This window comes from Chrysochloris asiatica, unplaced genomic scaffold, assembly GCF_000296735.1.
Source record: "Chrysochloris asiatica unplaced genomic scaffold, ChrAsi1.0 scaffold00022, whole genome shotgun sequence".
NCBI lineage: Eukaryota > Metazoa > Chordata > Mammalia > Afrosoricida > Chrysochloridae > Chrysochloris > Chrysochloris asiatica.
In genome coordinates, this window is record NW_006408540.1 from 21,712,902 (window position 1) to 21,720,185 (window position 7,284).

A 7,284-nucleotide genomic window follows, 5' to 3' on the forward strand; every position below is an offset into this window, starting at 1 on the left:
TCAAATTGGTTCCCACCTGGAGTGGCCCTGTATAGGGTTTCTGAGGATCTGCTGGTGAGCTTGAACCACCAACTTTGCGGTTCAAAATGACTTTGCAATCTAGCACATTAATCCACAACGCCACACCTGAACTTCTATATATGGTGAGGTGCAAATAACCAGAAATGTTTGGGAAACTTTTTAGAGTTGGGTCATGCAGAACTCTGTGATCAATTCATTTTAGCTTTTCTAACCTCATGAAAACATGGAGTGTCCTTCTGATAATCTGCTTGACAACTGGAAAACCCCAGCAAAGAGTAATAAGAAAATAAGAATATGGATCTTTTAGACTCAGTGGTTAAGTCAGCTGTTCGTGAGTAGAAAACAAATGCTTCTTGAGTAAACTTACCTACCAGACGCCAACAGAAAAAGTAAATTATTTATTTCTAACTTTAGTGATACTATTGAATCAATTCAGGTGTAAGTACAACATTGCTTTCCAAAACTGTGGTGTTTGGAAGAGTCTTGAGCTGTAAATGAACAGACCAAACCAAACCCACTGGAATAGGGTTGACTCACAGTGACCCTAGACAGGGCTTTCTAGCTGTCGGTCTTTATCTGAGCAGAGGTCAGAGAACCTCATCTTCCTCCAGTGGGTTTGAATTGCCGACCATTCAGTTAGCTGTCCAGTGCTTCTCCCACAGAACCACTAGGGCTCCTTTGTATGTTAATGTTGTGATTGTTGTTAAGTGCTTTTGATTCCATTTTGAGTCATAGAGACCCTGTATAAGGTGTACGAGGAGCAGCTAGTGGGCTTCGATAGAAAACTGTGGCTTTGGAGGAAAAGTTATGTCAAGTAGGTATGCCTTCCTGGTTGTAGGTCCACTTAGGACATGACTCCACAGAGCAGGCTTATCTCTAGTGCCAGTCCATCTTCTAGCCATTTAATCATGGTTTTCCTTTGTGCCGGCAATAATGGTTTGCATCGTAGTATTTTTCAGGGCAAGAACATTCAGGCCTTTACATTATTTTTTACTTAAAACCTCAAACCTATGTTGTTTCTTCTGAATGTGTTTGGCAAATTAATATCCTGGCAGATCATGGATATTTTCTGAGTCTCCCAGTTGTACAAACATTTAACGAGCTCTGCCACTAATGGAAACACTGGAGATTCCAGCCCACACAGAGGTTCGTCAAAAGAAAGATCCGGCATTCTACTTCTGAAAAAGTCAACCATTGGAAACCCTATCAAGCACAGCCCTATTCAGACACGTATATGGGGTTGCTAAAAGTCTGAATCAGCTTCTCAGAACTTCATTGACCTGATTATTTTGCCCCATTTGAGAATAAGGGAAAAGCAGAGTAAGTATTGCAGAGAAACTGTAAAATAATAATCTTTAGAATACAATATAAATCTTTAGAGTTGCAGAGCCCTTAGAAGGAAGGAGCAGGAGGAAGTAACAGAAGGAGACGATTTATTAATAACTATATTCTGAAGCTCAACTACAGGCGTTGGTAGTGGTGGTTGCCGACCATTAGCGATGTAAAAAGAAAAGGATATTTTAAGCAGTGGTTTATTTATACTCCAGAGGACACTGATAGGCTGTTAGTGTGGGAAATGAGCTCGGTTGCAGGAGCCCAAATATGGTGCAGGTATGCACAGGAGAATGCTCGGCCACTGCTGTCTCCTCTGCTAGCACTTGCTTGAGAAGACTTTGCTTCTTGATTTTCTTTTTTCAGAAGTTAATGTTTCACCACAAAACGTGGCTGTTACATCTGTAGGGTGAGAAACTGATCGGCTGGGAGCTCAAGAACAGATTCAAGACTTGTTTGAAATGATAGTTCTGTATTTCTAATTTTGAAACATTTCAAATTTTCAGATTATGTATTTAACTTGTAGGTAGCATGATGGCTCTCAAAGTTAGAGGTCATCTTGGACTCTCAGTTCTCTTGCATGTACAAAATATCAGTTTGATTTTTGTCTTAAAAGTTCTGTGAAATATTAAGTTGTCATTGTATAATGGAGCATAAAATTAATGTTTATCTGATTTTAACTTTACAGCATAAAATGTAGATGACATTCACAATGTAAAGTTCAAGTGGATTTGCAAATTTGAGTTGCCCCAGGCAAGCCCAAGCCAGATTTTTGTTGTTTTTGATGATGGTGGGAATGTTGCTGGTGTTGCAGGAGGGGGAAGTGTCCAGTTATTAGAGGAAACAAAGGTGACATATTTTTCCGTGGTAGATCTTTCAGAATGGAGCAGGCAGGAAAAGGAAATAGTCCTCCAAGGCTATTGTTAACTGCAATACATGTAAGAAGACAATTAACAGTCAAGTGTCATATGCAAACCAGAAAAAAACTGCTCTGCATTTAAAGCCAGATAAACAGGGTTTGCATGAAAGAATCTTAAAAAACAACAACAACAACAACAACAAAAAAAACAACTAGCTGGGCCATCCTGTGAAAAAGGTAACTTAACTGGACTCAAGTAAAATATGAATTTCTTACCAGAGTTCAAGTCCTAGGAACAAACAGTATATGTTAGTTTCCTTCCCTCCCGTGACTGTGTAGGGTGTCCCTGGGGTAGCTCTAACCTGAGACCTGTCTTGCTTTTTCTGTGTCTCTTCAGATGCATGCTTGCGGATGTCTCCATAGTTCTGTGATGGGTGCTTTCACGTTGTTTCTGCTGCCATTTCAGCACCAAGTAGTCATTAGAGGTTGTCCTTAGCTGTCTGGGGTCCTGCCCCCTGACTCATGCATAAGGGGCCTACACCATCCTCATGATTAGTTGTAGATTGGACCATTGTAATCTAGAGGATTTTCTTTGGTTGAATTTTGGAAGTAGGTTGCCAGCCCTTTCTTCCTACCGTCTTTTAGTCTGGGCGTATGGCTGAAAGATGTTTAACATCACAGCAGCATACCAGCCTCCACTGATAGACCAGTGGTTGTTGCCCATGGGGACTCGAACCAGGTTTCCCCCATAAGAATTTGATCACAGAACCACACTTCCCCAATCTATGGACTCAGTTTTAGACTATGCACTTTCACACCCAAATCTCTTGTAATTCTCCAAGGTATTCTGTTGTGGTTGTTAGTTGCTGCTGAGTTGTTTCTGACTCATGGCACCCCCATGTGTGCAGAATAGAACTGCTCCACAGGGTTGTCAAGTCTGTCTTCCCAGGTGCCCCTGGGCGTGGTGGAACCACCAAGCACTTTACCATTTGCATCACCCAGAGCAGATATCATTATCCAAGTTTCGTTGTTTAGTGCCGTCGAGTCGGTCCTGACCCATAGCGACTCCTGTATAGGGTTTCAAAAGAGCAGCAGGTGAGCTTGAACCACCGACCTTGCAGTTCACCCAGCTTTGCAGTCTGATGCATTAGCTCACAGTGCCACACCAGTTTTATAGGTAATCAAATCAGAGACATTAAATGACTTATCCTTAATTATGTGGCAGAGCTAAGATTTCAACTCAACCCAACTGGAAACAACCGCCACTGAGTCGATTCCAACTCATGTTGAGCCTCTAGGACAGAGTCGTTGTTGTTGTTGTGAAATGCTGTCAAGTCGGTTCCGACCCATAGCAACCCTGTATAGGGTTTTTGAGGAGCAGCTGGCGAGCTTGAACCATCGACCTTGCAGTTCAAACAGCTTTGCAGTCTGGTGCATTAACCCACAGCGCCACACCGGGACTCCAGGACTGCTCAATAGGGTTTCTGAGGCTGTAAATCTTTAAGGAGGCAGACTAACACATTTTTCTCCCGTGGAGCAGCTGGTGGGTTTGAACCACTGACCATTAACTCTCAAAATACTGACATTAATAGTGTGGCACTATAGGATAAGCACTGGACTGCTAATCGTAAGATCGGTGGTTCAAACCCACCAGCCACTCTTGGAAACCCAATATAGGGTTGCTATCAGTTGGAACCGACGCAATGACACACAACAACAATAATAGTGGTGGTAGTTGTGTGTGCCACTGAGAGAAGCCTGTATAGTGTTGCCAAGGCTATAAATTATGGGAGTAATAAGTCTCATCTTTCTCCCATGTAGCAACTGGAAGATTTGAACTACTGACCTTGTGTTTAGCAGTCCAGCTCATAATCCACTACCCTACTGTTGTTGTTGTTCAGTACCATGGAGTTGGTTCTGACTCATAATGACCCTGTACAGGTTTTCCGAGGCTGTAAATCTTTATAGGAGCAGAAAGCCTCATCTTTCTCCCGCGGAATGGCTGGTAGTTTCGAACTGCCGACCTTGAGGTTAGCAAGCAACTCAATTTGTAACCACTACACTACCAGAGCTCCTACCCTACTTCTTGTTGTTAAGTGCTGTCGAGTCGGTTCCGACCCATAGCAACCCTGTATAGGGTTTCTGAGGAGAAGCTACTAGGGCTTCTAAAAACAATAATAGTTAAAATAAAATGCATTAAAGTAAGATACTCTAAAAGTAAAACCATACTTTGTTAATCCTTTAGTTTAGGAGTTAGGGTATGTGAGAGATACTGGTACTTGAAACCAATAGAAACTTAACCTGCAGATTTGTCGTTGTTGCTACGTGCCGTCAGTTCGGGTCTGACTCATAGCCACCCTGTATGGGTTTCTGAGGAGTGGTTGGTGGGTTGAACCATCAACCTTGCTTACATCCTACAGAGCCACACCAGGACCTCATTCCGCTACCAAAAAATGTTTACATAATACTGAGCTGCCTCATTTCATCTTGACAATTAGCCTAGCAAGAAGTCTTAAAACAGATAAAGGTGAAGACTTAACATTAGTGCAGTAAACATAAAGCTAGTTACCACGGAGTCCACCCCATCCATGTCAAACTTACTTGTGCCATCGTAGAATTGTACTCCATAGGGTGCTCAGTGGCCGCTGCACTAGAAGTTACCAACCTCGTGTATTTCTTAATGGTTTGTACTACTACCCAGGGATCCTGTGACAAACATTTACCATCATGTTTGTCCCCACTTATGGTGACTGTACATAAATCTGTATGGAAGCTGACAGCCTCATCTGTGTTCTTCACATCGGCTAGTTGTTGTTATGTGCCCTTGAGTTGGTTTTGACTCAGCAACCCTGGATAGGGTTTCCGAGGAGCAGCTGGTGGGTTTGAACTGCCTACTGTGTGGTTCACAATCCTGTGCTGATCCTACAGTGCCACACTAGTGGGTTTGAATTGCAGAATTGGGGGCTAGCAGTCCAATGTTTACCCCGCAACACCTCCAGTACACCTAGATAAACATAGACCTGCTCTGAAAAAAAGACTGAATCCACACCCCCACCCCTGACAAATTTGGGGTTTTTTTCTTTTCTTTTAATGATTTTTGTTGTTGTTTTGATTTGACTTTCACATGTGGCTCACAGGCTACATTTGAGGAGAAACGTTGGCTTTATCTTAACAGATATTTATGGCCTTATTTTTAAACATTCTTTTGTCAAGGGCCTCCTCCATATCACAGACAGTGCATTTGCAGCCGGAAACACTTAATTGCGTGTGTTTGGGGTGGGGAAAAGGCTGACAAAGGAGTGGTTTCAAAATGCTAGACTGTTGATGTGGTCTTTATAGTGTAGGAGATTACAGGGAATGCAGTTTCTCCTTTCCTCTATAAACATTTGCTGGAAAAGTTAATGGGTTCTTGTGTACATGTGTATTTCCTTTCCTTCTATTGAGGAAATTACAAGTAATACAGGAACACCCTGTGATAAAATATATGAAATAGAAGCTGAGGGAACCATTAAATATAGTGAAAGAAATGTGCCCTCGGTTTACAGCATGCTGCATTATGACTCAATTCTTCTTAGTATGAATGTGGCGTAAAATAGAATGAGCAAAGTGAGGGGCATTTTTAATGCCAGATAGGCTATTCCATCAACAGCTGTTAGCAAAAAAAACAAACCAAAAAAACCTCCACCCCCATCAAGACGACCATGAGTACTTTCACAAACCTAAATGTTGATTTTAATGCCTTTCTTGTAAGAATTCCAGCAAGAATAATCCCATTTAATCTCAAATACACAGTGTGTCTCTATAAACAGCCATTGCATTTCTTACACTGGTCTATGATAAATGCGTCTCTTCGCTTTGTCTCTGCCAAACTGATTAGATCCCTGCTGCTGGGTAAAGACACTATGAGTAGTTTAACTCTGAGTTTCCAAGTAAAGAAACACAGGAAAGATGTCTACCTGTAATTATTTATTCAGTGGAAAACAAGTGTGGACATTTCTGGAAATATTAATCCTTGTTCCCATTATCTTCTCCTCAAAAGGAAGTTTAAATATGATTCCAGTTTTGATTACTAATCCTCACCCTTTGAAACATCATACTAATAAATACATCTGTAAATTATATTCGTAATTATTTACTTTGAGAATAAACCTTGCCACCTTTTACAAAACAGTTATTTTTTTCTACAGTGGTGTCTAAGAAGAAACCATTTTTGGAGCTTGAAGAGAGCTTGTCGAATGGGGCTCCAAGAAGACCCCAATAGGGGAGGAACACTAGTGAGAGGTTACACGCTAAGATGGGAGTATAGCCCTAGTTCGCCCTTAGTCTGCCACCAGAGAAAAGGATAGAGTACCAGTGATATTCTCTCCCATCTTCCAAGCAGAGCAATAAAGCTCAAAGCCAACTGGTCCTTGAGTTGCAGGAACTCAGTAAGGACTCAAACCCCTTTCTTTTCTTTGCAAAATCATCTTAGAGAAACCACTTTAATTTCTGTCCTGTTCTGGAAAGAGATTCCCTTATGGACTTTGTATTTTCAATCACCTCATGTGCGTGTGTGAGCTCTGAACAATGACTAAGGAAGACTGAAGAAGAATCGATATCTTTGAATTACGGTGTTAGTGAAGAATATTGAAAATACCATGGACCGACAGAAGAGCAAACAAACCTGTCTTAGAAGAAGTGCAAAGTGTTCCTTAGAAGCCAGAATGATGGGGAGGGAGGGACCAGTCCCTGGAGAAGGACGTCATGCTTGAAAAACTGTGATGTCAGTGCAAAAGATGACGACCCTCAATGAGATGTATTGGCACAGTGGCTACACCAGTGGGCTTTAGCAACAAGTTTAAGGACAACGCAGGACTGTGCAGTGTTTCATTCTGTTGTACAGAGTGTTGCTGTGAGTCAGAACAGACTCAATGGCACCTAACATCAACAGTATGGACCTGGGCAGGTAGATTCTTCCATCCCTGTGTGGCACAAATGGTTAATCACTTGGCTATGGATTGAAAGATTGGCAGTTTGAATCCACCCAGAAGCACCTTGGAAAGAAATCCTCACAATCAACTTATAAAAAGCCA

At 41.8% G+C, this 7,284-nt stretch overlaps 1 protein-coding gene across 3 annotated transcripts in view; it reads left to right on the forward strand.

Annotated features, from left to right (window-relative positions):
- The window catches only part of LRCH1 (leucine-rich repeats and calponin homology (CH) domain containing 1), a 257,300-nt gene that overhangs the window by 139,957 nt on the left and 110,059 nt on the right, over positions 1–7,284 (forward strand). The window lies entirely within an intron of this gene.